Source organism: Monodelphis domestica, chromosome 1 (assembly GCF_027887165.1).
Source record: "Monodelphis domestica isolate mMonDom1 chromosome 1, mMonDom1.pri, whole genome shotgun sequence".
Lineage (NCBI taxonomy): Eukaryota > Metazoa > Chordata > Mammalia > Didelphimorphia > Didelphidae > Monodelphis > Monodelphis domestica.
In genome coordinates this window covers 457621434-457633920 of record NC_077227.1, presented here as the reverse complement: position 1 = coordinate 457633920, position 12487 = coordinate 457621434, and the positions used below count along the sequence as shown (strand labels likewise).

At 43.6% G+C, this 12487-nt stretch overlaps 1 protein-coding gene across 4 annotated transcripts in view; it reads left to right on the top strand.

Moving 5' to 3' along the window:
* STK35 (serine/threonine kinase 35) overlaps positions 1-12237 on the top strand; it is a 53381-nt gene extending 41144 nt beyond the window's left edge. For all 4 annotated transcript variants that reach the window (XM_056812371.1, XM_056812373.1, XM_056812372.1 and 1 more), the window contains exon 4: positions 6252-12237. The gene's annotated coding sequence lies outside the window, so the exon portion shown is untranslated. The remainder of the gene's footprint in view (positions 1-6251) is intronic.
* Positions 12238-12487: the final 250 nt, after the last annotated feature.

Below are 12487 nucleotides of genomic sequence, written 5' to 3'. Positions count from 1 at the left end.
TAGTGTTCAGCACTGTAGCCAGTTTTAGATGATGGAGGCATGAAAGAGGCCACAGTGATACACTAACTAGCCAAGGATCTCACATTGAAATTAAGATACTTATCTCGGTCTTTTTACCCTCTCACTTGCTATTAGGTCCTGTCTTAGGGAAAAATTCAGAAATCAAACCACTCAGAACTGAGCCTTTGAAGTCCAAGGCAACGTGATGTGTGATAGGCTCCCCTTAAATGATACCTCATCCCACCATCATCCCCTCCATCTTCTCAATCTTTCTCTCTCTCTACCTACCCCCAATATTTCCATACATGCATCATATAGTTATAGCATGCTCTTGTACATGAAGTCTTTCCTTATCCTTCCAACTGTTAGGCCTTTCCCAAACTACTTTGCACTTCACAATTTTGTGTTTGTTTTCAAATTCTATTTATGTTGTATATATTTTTATACATATTTGTCTCCTTTATTAGAATATAAGTTTTATGAGTAGGGATCTTTTCATTCTTGTAATTGTGTCCCTAGCACTTACCATAGTGCCTTCCCAGGTACCTATTTAGAAATACTTTCTAATTACAGATGCAAGATAATTGGGGGCAGGGGGACTAGCAGTTGGATGCCCTCAAAATTTTATATAGATGTATTTTGAAGTATGCTAGGAAGTACATTGATGCTGAGGTTTTCTTGCATTGCCAGTAACAGTGTAAAATAAAATCATAGTTTTGGAGCTAAAAGGGATCTCAGAAGTCATCTAATTTTAACCTTCTTTTATAGATGAAGAAATGGGCCTAGAGCCGTGATGGCAAATCTATGGCATGGCATGGGTGCAAGATGGCATGCAGAGCGCTCTCTATGAGCACACACACCACTCCTGCCACCCCCCCAGTTCATTACTAGAAAGGTAGAGGGCCTCAGAATGGAGCTGCTCCCCTCCCCCTCTCCATAGAGCCTGATGACATTTTTTCACATGCCCCACCCCTCTGCCCAGCAGCCAATGGGAGCACACAGTGGGTTTAGTGGGCTGCTCACAGGTGACCAGGCTGGAAGGGAACAGAGCACTCAGGCCACTCCTCTTCCCTGTCTACTTGCTAAGGACATTACTCAGTTCACCTGCCCCTCCTTCCAGGAGCCCAGTGGGAGTGCTTCCTCCCTCCCCTGTGTGGGGTAAAGGGGTAGTGGGGCACCCCAGGTACTTGGTGGGGGGGGGGAGGGGGTGGTACCTCATCTGGGGGGGCAGCATGGCCCTTGGGGGGGGGGGACCCAGCACTCCATTTCTAAAAGGTTCACCATCACTGGTCTAGAGAGTTGAAATTACTTTGCCCTCAAGATCATCATACAAGTAATACATAGCAGACCATAGCAGATCTTGTGACTCCAAATTCAGTATTTCTGCTGAACCACAGTGCCTCGAGGCCAGGTAGATGAAAATATTCACCTTTAGGTATTATCTAAACTAGTGCTTCTTAAAGGATATGCTATGAGTTTTACCAGGTGTGGCAGGAATCCTGCATGTGAATCTGTCCTCCAACTCCAACTTAAACATTCAATGTGCCACTCAGTTCCTAATGGGAAAGAACTATATTGTGTCCCATGAGCAAAAATAGTTTGAGAACCATTGGTTTAGAACAGCTAATATGTCAAGTGTCAAATGCCTTTTCAGACTTTGCCAGACTCCTTCCCCAAGAAGTCGTACAATGTAAATAGCATAATGTAAAGAGCACTGGATTTGGCATCAGAATACCTGTGCTTTAGTCTTGCTACTTAGTAGATAATGCAGGAGCAAGCCATTTTTAAACCCTCTGAGACTCAATTTTCTTATCTGCAAAGTAGAAATAAAAATTTCCCCCTACCTCAGAGAGGGTTAGTGTGAGAAGCATTCCAGAAACAATGCAAGACCATAGAAATGTGAGTTAATGCTATTTCCCTGGCGGGGGGATGGGGGAGTTGTTAATGGTTCCCTAGTAGAAAATCTAGAGAAAGCCCCGCAACACATTGGACAGACCCTTTGTAAGGAAAATTTACATGTTCATGGTCAAGAGTCTCACAGGAAGAGAAAGAAAAGATGAACTTGGGAGTGGAGGGGGATCCTCATATTGTGCTTAGGCTACACTCATCAAAATTGAAGTATTTGTGCCTTCTGAATCTATCTGATCCCATGTTATCAGCCTTAGGACTCTATCATGGTCTCTGATTGGCCCTTTGACAAGTTCCTTATCTCTGGAATGGGTTGAGATGGGAGTACTCCCAGACCTTGCCATTCCCAATATTCTAAATATCTAGGGAAGAGTGTTGGATTTGGGGTTCAGATGACCTGAATTCAAGCCTCAGTCCCATTGCTTGGTTAGTTTTGTGGTTTGGATCAAATTACTAAACTTCTCAGGGTCTTGAGTCCCTAATCTGTAAAATACACCTGACTGCTTTACGCAGTTGTATTAAGAATCAGGTGAGAAAACGTAACATAGTACAGCAGTTCAAGATCTGACTCTGATCAAGTTTCTAAGTGAACCTAGTATGCCCAGACAGACCCCTGTGCATCATAATCTGAAGCTAACAACTGAGCTAGAAGGGGAAAAAGACCAGAAGTTTTGTCCACCAAAGAGAAAACCAAAACCATAAGTAAATTAATGTGGAAGATAGTGTGTTTTGATCTACATCTGGCTCCAGCAGTTCTTTTTCCAGAGCATTTTGTCATAAGTCCCAGATCACTGTATGGCTAAGAATAACAAAGTCTTTCACAGTTGATCATTGTACAATATTGCTGTTATTGTGTACAATGTTCTGGTTCTGCTTATTTCACTCTTCATCAACTCAACTCATGCAGCCCAGCTTTTTCTGAAATCATCCTATTTGTCATTTCCTATTACAATAATATTCCATTACCCACATGTCATAATTTGTTCAGTCATTCCCCAATTGATCAGCATCCCCTTAATTTCTAATTCTTTGCCACCACAAAAAGAGCTGCTATAAATATTTTTGTACAAATAAGTCCTTTCCCCTTTTTTATGACCTCTTGGTAGACCCAGTAGTGGCATTTCAGGATCAGAAGGATATGTACAGTTTTATAGCACTTTGGGCATAGTTCCAAATTGTCCTCCTGAATGGTTGGGTCAGTTCACAACTCCACCAACAATGCATTTCTCTCAACACTTAATAGCTATGTGACCCTTAACCTTTCTAACCCAGAAGTTCCTTACCTTCAAAATGGGGCCAATAGTATTTATAGTATTCACCTCGCTGGTGATTGGTGATTTAAAAGGCTGTGCAAATTTTAAAAGTGCCGTATGTGTGGTGGTTGTCAGTTAGGATTCCTAAAATCATTTGAAGTCATCAGACTGTTAAATATCACAACTAGACCTTCACCTAGACATCAAAGTGTTTGCCATTCACTACCTCATGATATTTAAATGTAGAATAAGCTTTGACTCATGAAAACCCATTGAAGTAGCTCCAACTTTGTTTTTCTGGGGTCAGAGATTTTATTGTTGTGGTTCAGTAGTGTTCCAACTCTTTGACCCCCATCTGGGGTTTTCTTGACAATGTGATTTGCTCAGGGTCACACAGCTAGCAGTATCTTAGGCTAGATTTGAACTCAGGAGGATGAGTCTTTCTGACTTCAGGCTTGGTATCCTATTCACTGTCACCTAGTCAGTTCCCAAGTCAGAGATTATCACCACCAAATTCATTAATGTAACCAAAGTTATACTTCAGTTACTGAGCCAATCCTCTAGTTAGACCTGGGTTCAAATCCAGTCTCTGCCACATGCCAGCTTTACGACCCAAGACAGATCCCAGGGTATCTCTCAGTGCTCCAGGAAGTTCTGCTCATCTATATTGGTTGATGATGTTCTTCCTTTTGACCAGTTTTTTTTCTTGTGTCCATTCTGAAAAAATAAAATTTAATAATATGTTGAGCCTCAAATTTGAATAGTTAAGTGATGGTCCAAGCCATGAGATCATTTAATCCCTTAAAGAAAAGAAATTGCTTGCAGGAGATTTAAGAGAAAACAGGACTTCTGTCTTCAAATTATGGAGAAGGAAGAACACGGATGACTGATTAAAAATTAAAAGGGAAAAAGGGCTTCAGACCAATTTTAAGGAAGATTTTTTAATTAGAATTATCCAAGAATGAGATATCCTGGTTTCAGGAGGCTATCTCCTCCTTACAGAATGTTTTCAAGTAGTATTGTCCTGTTGACATCTGGTCAGGGTTAAATGTAGAAGGGTCTTACTACTTTAGCTGGGATTTGGAAAGATATCTAAAAAACCTAGGATCCTAAAAGAATGTTCTGCAAAGTCAAATTGTGAAAGAAAAGTCAAAGACCAGTCAAAGTGGTAATTAGTAAATGATACTACAAGCAGTGAGAGAAAGACCTACTCTGGCACCCAGCTTTTTTAGATCTTAGAAACCTAAAGGTATTAACCTTATTTTCCACACAACTTTGCCCAAGCCTTTATTTCCTAATAGCTATTGTGATCTGAGGGAGTTCCAGAATGTGCCCTCAAGGAAGGAAGACAATAGGTTAATTCTGTATGAGTTCTAAGGAAAGAGAATGGGCTGTCACCATGGGTAGTGAACTCTTCACTAGAAAGAAGTGTTGGAGCTGGGAATGAATGGATGCTGTTGAGATGAATGCCTTGGAAAATGATATGTTGACCCCCTTCTTAGCTTGGACTTAAGGTTTTCACTTCATTTTAAAAATGCTATATTCTCTCTCTTTACATACACACAATCTTTATACACCTCTTCCCCCATCTCCCCTGCTCCAGCCTGGAGGCCATTGCTAAACCCAACCTCAGCAGCAGTCTGCCATGAGCTTACAGCCTCTGCTTCAGCATGTCCCTTCCTTAAGCACATGTTTTCCCCAGCTGATCCCAGGCACAGACTGGAGCTCTCCTGGGCATGTCACGTGGAGTTAACAGCAGAAATAGGTTTGCATGTTGCCGCAGAGGTTTACCAGAATTCTGCTACCTAACAGGCAGAGACCAAGACCATCTTGCCTAAGTTATTTCCTAAGCTTACTGAGCTGTTTATATTTCTTAACAGAAAATATTAGAAAGTTGATCTTGCTGAATGAGAGAGTTAAAAGTATCCGGTAGTCAAGGCCGCCACCCCCCCCCCTTCTTCCTCCTGGACCCCTAATATAGCCTCCCTAAGAGACTGTGCCCCACTCTCACCCCTTGTGAAAAAAGAACTGTCACCACAAGTAATCTGCCCTGTATCCAACCCACTAACCATTTGATCAGAAACTCTCTCTTTCTCTCCTCCCTATGCCCCCCCTCCTTCCTCCCTCCGTCTGTCTCATCAGCAAGGCATGATACAAAGAGTCTTGGGATGGGAAGAAGCAGCCCTGAGCCCTACTTTTAGCTCTATCATTTGGTTTACAGTAGAGTGGTCAGCGTCAGAAGCTCAGGCTTAGAATCTCCACTCTGCTCCCTGACCACCTATGTAGTCTTAGACCAAGTTCCTTCGCTTCTCTGGGCCTTTTCTTTGAATTAGATGATGTTTGAGAGCTAGAGTCTTAAAAAAAAACGATGATATTTTCCAACTCCGCCTCACATGGTATTAGACATGTAAGCATTCAGAAAATTCCTTTTGGATTGCCACTTGTGACCTTTACCTTTTTTACCAGGTATATAAATAGCTATAGCAATATATAAAATGCATTATTAAACTGAAGGCATTATAGGCTAGAAATACCTATTATAGTCATCTTGTCACATTTCTTTTGATTTTTATAATAGCCTTGTTGAAATTGTGCCAGAAATAATCATCTCTAAGATGTGGTTCAGAGAAGTTGAGGCCTCGGTCTTCTCATCTACAAAATGAAAGAGGTGGCTAAATGATCTCTAAGGTCCTTTCCAAAACCAGTGAAATTCCAACGGTCAGGAGTGGCTAGGAAGTAGCCTTCAAGGGAATAGTTAAGTGACTCAATGGATAGAGAGCCAGGCCTAGATAAGGTCCTGGATTCAAATCTGGCCTCAGACACTTCCTAGCTGTGTCACCCTGGGCAAGTCACTTATCCTCCATTCCCTAGCCCTTATCACTCTTCTGCTTTGGAAACAAAATTTAGTATTGATTCTAAAGACAAAAAGGTATGGGTTTTTAAGAAAGAAAGAACATTCGAGCTCAGCAGCCTTTAATCTATTACTGCACGTTGCCTCTAAACTTCTCAAGCTGTCATCAGCAATAGGCCACAGTGGAGAATGAATCTGAACCTACTTAACTCAGTTTCTGCTTCATTGGTGTCTTCCAGGTTGACTTCGCAGGGACCCACAATCTCTTCAGTGTGTGCATAGAGGGAAGCAGAGGATCAAGAAGTGGCTGGGTAGATGCTGGGCGCTCTTGGGACAGCTGGAGCTCCGGCTATGTGAAGCTTTTGTTTGGGGGGTGGTTGGGGTTTTTTCTGTGTGTTTGATTTCCCCACCCCCACCCCCCACCCTCCCCTTCAATTTTTTCTTTACCTTTTTTTGGGAAGCCAGTTGAGACTTCAGAAGAGCAAAAGCTATTCATTCAATGGACAGGCACCAGTCTGTTTAAAGCCAATTCAATATGGACACAGCATATGTGTATTTTTTCCCCCCAAATGGGGTGGGGGGAGGATTTTTAGTCTAACCTTTTTTCTCCTTTCCCCCTCTGAGTCTCAGTCCTGCTTTTTTTCAAACACAGCAATTCATTGAGAAAAAGACCCCTTTTTCCAGCCTTTCACCATCAAACCCATTCAAGGCCAGAAGGACATTTCCTAAGGGCTCATGTAGAGCAGGGGACCCTTCTTAAATCCTTTCCATAGGTCAGCCAGTAATTGTTCTGGCCCCAGGGTGATCCTGTTGGATAACTAGGAAAGGAAAAGAGGTACCCTAAATGTCTTCAGATCCAAATGGTATCTAAGCATCCAGTTACTAATTTATTAACTCATGGCAGAGGGTAAGAAAGACAAGAGGCAGAGAATGTTCTGGGCCAGACCGGGAAAAATATGGGAGGGCTCAGAGCAAAATTTTGGGGAGGGTGTTACCCCCTAGTCTCATAGTATTGTTTGGTTTCCAGGAATCCAAACCTCAGGCCACAGCCAGGAATTGAATCCCCTATTGTTGGGGGTTTTTTATACACACTGTCTCTGTCTATCTTTGTCTCTTTCATTCTTACTCTTATTCTCACTACATTGTGAGCTTCTTGTCTCCAGATTGAGTGGAACTAAAAGAGGGGTTTTAAAAGAGGGGATCTTCTGTGCCCATATTTATCCATGTTTCTTCTGCCAGGGGAATCCAGGAGAGAAACAGTTGTGCCAAATCTTTGCTAGAAAGGCAACCATGTTGTGGTGTTCTTGGGCTAGTCTATCTGGTACCCCTTTTAGAAACAGCAGAAGAGCTGGGGTCCTTTCTAGAACTGGTCCAGTTGTAAAGAGTCTTGCCAGCAGCATTATCATAGCACAATGGGGACAGATAAGTTGAGGCTAACCCAGCTGGCCAAACTCCCTTGGCTGGATGAATACAACCCCTAGAGCTTGGCTGGTAGTCGTCCTCCTATGCCTTGTTCCCTGTAGATGGTGGTGTAAAGTGAAGTTTCCACTAGGGACCCCATCCCAAAAGTTGGGGGTATTTTCCATAGGATTCTACTTGCTCTCTACAGAAGGAAAGGCTCTACGTAACTAGAGAAGCCCATTTGGTAGCCCTTTTCAGGCCTAAAGACCTTTAACCAGTTCATTACCTTCAAAATTGCCAAATTCTTGACTTCTTTTGAACACACTCTTTTTCTCCCCACTCTAATGTACTTGCTCTCCTGCTAGGGTAAATTCCCCCATAAAATCCCTCCTCAGTATGATCAAAGGCTGAGGTCAGGTTTTTTGAACATCCATCCTCATCATTCTTCTCCACCTCATTGACAAAGGCATTATTTACCCATTTATTGCCAGAATGGGAAGGGCATTAAGAGTGTTAAAAGAAAAAGACTTTTTCCCCCTTACTTCTACCTAAGCCAGGGAAGATTGGCCAGGGATGAAGAGAGAGAATTGACAGGAACAAGAAAAAGAAATTTTTACTATTTCTACATCTCCATTGGTATGGCAGGTTCCCTCTGGCCAACACACCTAACTTGGGACTTTATTTTTTATATCTGTACAATTTAAAAATATCTCTTATCCCAGTTTCTCCTGCTAGGATTCCTCTAGTTTTCGAATACTGAGACATACTCTCTACCTGCTATGGACAGTTAGCTTGACTCAGCAGCCCCCTGTTCCAAAGAAGTCAATTGGGCCTCTCTCCTGTTTGGGCTTCCATAAGGTATCTCATTTGTTCTAAGTGTAACTCAGTTTCTCTTTCCAACTTCTTAAGTAGATAACTGCTGAGATCAGTATGGACACTGCTCTTGAAAATCTGATCTGGGAGAAATCCTAAGTACGGTGAAGGCTGCTTCTCTTCCCTTAACCCTCTTTTCCCATGGGGCCAACTTGTCTTGTCATTCATTACTGAATGGTGGAAAATAGTCCCAAATTTCAGTGCCACAAATTCCCCCTTGTTTGCCCTCACTGCACAGGAATCCCTAATGAGGGTTCAAGTGTTAATTTGTTTTATTTAAAGGTAGGATGGAGTTTGGGATTTTTATTTTTTCTTCCGCTCATCATCTCTTCTCTAGTTCTGTTTGAAGATTGTTTTAGATCACCTGCCTCTCCTGATCTAGACCTCTTCTCAGTTCCCCAGAAACCCCCATTCTTCCAGGAGGTCCCAGAGCACCATCTCAGACATTCTAGTTTACACGTGGCAAATAGTGTTAGGTAGGCAGCACTTGCTACCAGGAGTTGAGGTTCTTCACTCCTTGGCCTCCTAGCATTTGGAGTTAGCCTTGGCCCATTGATGTGATCCTAACCTCAGCCAGGACTGGCCTGATCCTGTTAGTTCCAAGTGTCTGCCTTCCACTTGTCTCCCACTTGATCCCAGGACTCTTATCTAGAAACCACAACAAGAAGGTGCCAGGCTGAGTGTTTCCTGTATTCTCCTCTGCCTATAATCAGAAAGGCAAGGTGTCTAAGGGCCTGGTCTAGGTTCAGTAGGCAGTTTGTAGCATGGCACAATTAGGTAGCTCTGGAAGCAAGTAATGATATTTATTCCCCCTTACCATGCCCCTTCCATATTACTCTTGTTATTCTCTATTCCTTTCATTCCCTTGCCAGTGTCCTGTACCTGATAGTGGCATTGCTCAATTCTGATGATTCAGCACTGCCAGTCTCATCCTAGACCAAGAAGTAAAGCCTTTCCAGGATTTCAGGAGCAATAGATATTCTTGCTTGGCTTTTTGCTTCCAATGCAGCCTCCCAATACTCTTTCCACCCCATCACCCCCAATATCTGTTTTGGAAAACTGGTAGCATTACTTTCCCAGAAATCTGTAAAATGAAATTCACCCTCTGAAGAATAAAGAATCAGAAAGGGCAGTCCATCTAAGAAGGCCTAAGCCTGCTTGTTTTCCCTGTGGAAAAAGCAGGTAGACCTTCAAAGCAAAATCTGTTTTTCCTAAGGCCAGAGGATCCCTGAGACAGACCATAGTGCCTTATACTGGAAACTTCCAGCCCCACAAAGTATGTCACACTTTTGTCTTCTCTCCTTCCCCTCCCTTGTCTATTTATCAGCTCCCTTTTTTCCTCCACTCAGCTTTCTTTCTCACCTCCTCCCTCTTGGTGTCTGTGGACACTTTTTATTCCTGTGGGCCCCTCCCAGGATCAGACTTTTCTGGTGTTCTTGGTTCTTTGAACTGTTAAGGAAAGGCTTCTATCCTGGGCATAAGTAACTGTATGAAATTCTCATGTTAGTGGGAAGACCAGGCTTTTGCCCTGTGACCCACTTCATCTTTTCCCACACCTTCCTGAGGTTGTTGTCTACCCTCTTAGAGGAACAGGGACAGGGGGCTCCATTTGGATTCCTTTGCAGTAAGACTTGTTTGTAGACAGGCCATACTGTTCTCTTATCCCTGCCTCCTCCCCATCATTCTCTTTGCTGATAGTGCTGCTGGCTAAGATTCCTTACCGGGGCACATCCTCACTGCTGATGTGAGCTGGGAAAATGTCAACAGGCAGGAATGTAGGATGAGCCCAGTGGAGCAGGCTGGAGTTTAGGAGTCATCAGACCAGGCTTATGTAGCACCCACTGACAGAAATCATGAGCCTGGTCAGATCAACTCAGTCACCCACTTTGGGGCATTGGAGACAAAGCTCTGGCTCTCAATGACCTGGGAGCCATCCCTACTTCATTGGCCCCTTCCTCCCAGCCCCATAGTTGAGCATGTGTCTTCCTCTCCACCATACCCTGCCTCATGTCCAGAGCTGATTTTGCAAAGTCTCTCCTCAAAGGAATATGATTCCCAAGGGGGTTAGGAGTGTATGGAATTGTTTACTTTTGAAATGTCCTGTTTACAGTAGGGAGGGGCCAAACTCTAGGGTCATCGGGTTGGGACTTCCAAAGCACAAGGAGTTCAAGTGCTTATTGAACACCTAGTATCCTTTGTGATGCGGCCAACAGCTCTAGCTGCAACGCCACCAGGAGGGCTTGTCAGATTCCTGCCCCTCTCCTTATCTCCTGTTTTCAAAATGCAGAGGTGCTAGGACTAACAGGCCAATAGTCCCCTTCCCAGGTCTTCCTGCCTGTTTTGTGTCTCCCTCCTTTCAGGATTTTCAGTTCCTTAACATATCAGATGTCTCCTTGAACCAGAGTGCTTGGAGCAATAAGTTTGTTTTTGTTTTGTTTTGTTTGTTTTTAAGTAAAAGGAGGAAGTGATGTCCCTATGGATTCTGTTCCTCAATTCTGTTTTGTTTTACTTTTGAAGTCTCAAGAAGGCAGGATCTAGTCTGGGTTTAAGCCTGCCTAGTACCAGAAATGGGCACAAACACCATACCTCGCCCCTCCTTCAGGCAAGCAAATCCCCAGGCTAAGAGAGCAGGGAATACTGCTGATCTGGTTTTTGGGCCTCTTTACTGCACACTGCCAACTCAGCTCACCAGCCTGGCCTGGGGAATGTGCCTTGCCTGCCATTAGCCAAATTTACACCCCACCCCCCCCCAGATTCATGCATGCTGGGGTCCCATTTGCCATTGTTTGCCCAGCTTCTCTTTTCCAGGCTTCTGGACCAGGACCAGATTCCTGATTATTTGACCTTCCTTTCCCATGCTTCCTTATGTTAATGAAGTTTAACCATCTTGCAAATGGGAATCCTTAAAGCTCCAGGCTTTGGGCATCTGATTGATCTGGATGGACAGTGTTGGTAAGGTAGACAGACCACTGGCACTTGGAAACCATAGCACTGAATTAATGATAATGCCTCTGATCTTGCCATGCCCAGGGATTTGGTTAAAGGGTTGACTCTTGATGTTGATGCTTGATTTTGCCTATTAACAGCCCCATAGCCTGGCCATAAGCGTGAAGGAAGAGCAACCCTTCTTCATACTCAGAAGAATAAATTAGCTAAGTCTTCATGTGCACAGACATCAAAAGCAATAAACTTCTCGCTGGCAAGCCCCTTTGCATTAACCCAGTAGATCTTGGTACCATTGTGATATCAAGGCTTTTAGCTAATTCCCTTAGAGCTGAGACTCCAGCCTGGGTTTTGTCACCTGAATTACCCTGCCTTGTCCCCACCCCCATAATTCCACTCAAACACTTAGAGCCCCAGCCAGGAGAGGAGGAACCCCTGGGGTAGCCTCAACCATCCTCTGCAAAGTTGCCCTACTGGCAGCTCTGGGCCTGGAGCTTCCACAGCACTTTGAACCCCCAGCACCCTTTCCCAGGCCACAAGTGGGAGCAAGTAAGCCTCATGTAGAAAATGGAAAAAGCAGGTGGCCATGTAGTCAGGGGAGAGCAAGAGGGAAAAGTCATCTTCACCGCCCAACTCCTTTCCTAAAGGGCTACTGGTTAGATAGGACCAGATGGCTTCTTTGACTTGGTGGGCAGGGCAGAGGCAGGAGGGAGTGAGGGAGAGGCTTAAACCCAGGCTCAAAGTTAGTTTAAAATATTAGTTAATCTATTTTTCTGGGGTTTTTGTTTGGGTGTTTTTTTTTTTTTTGCACAGAAGCTGGTAATCTAGGACCTACGTGTGAACAACTTTATATAAATATTTTTTTGTACTCAGTTTACTTGGGTTGGATTGAAACCTTGTATTTAAGTTCCTCGAACACTGTGGATCCCCTGATGTGTATGAATGGCAGACACTTTGTAAATTAAAGAGACGTTTGTGTGAATAAAGCTATTTGATGGGGTTGAAGAAGCCATCTTGTGATTCTTTTTTGGTAGGGGGAGATGGGAAGTCAGAGTCCCCAACTGCACTCTGAGCCCTGCTTGTACCTAACCAAACAACCCTGGAGAAAGAACACCACAACCACCCTGGCAGGTCATTGAGCAATCATAAAGAAGAAACTAAAGCACAAAGATGGAAAATTACTGATTCAGAATCATTTAGCAAGTCAGTGGCAGTTTCAGGACCAGAACTTCGTTACCCAGCTCTCCTAGACAGAGAG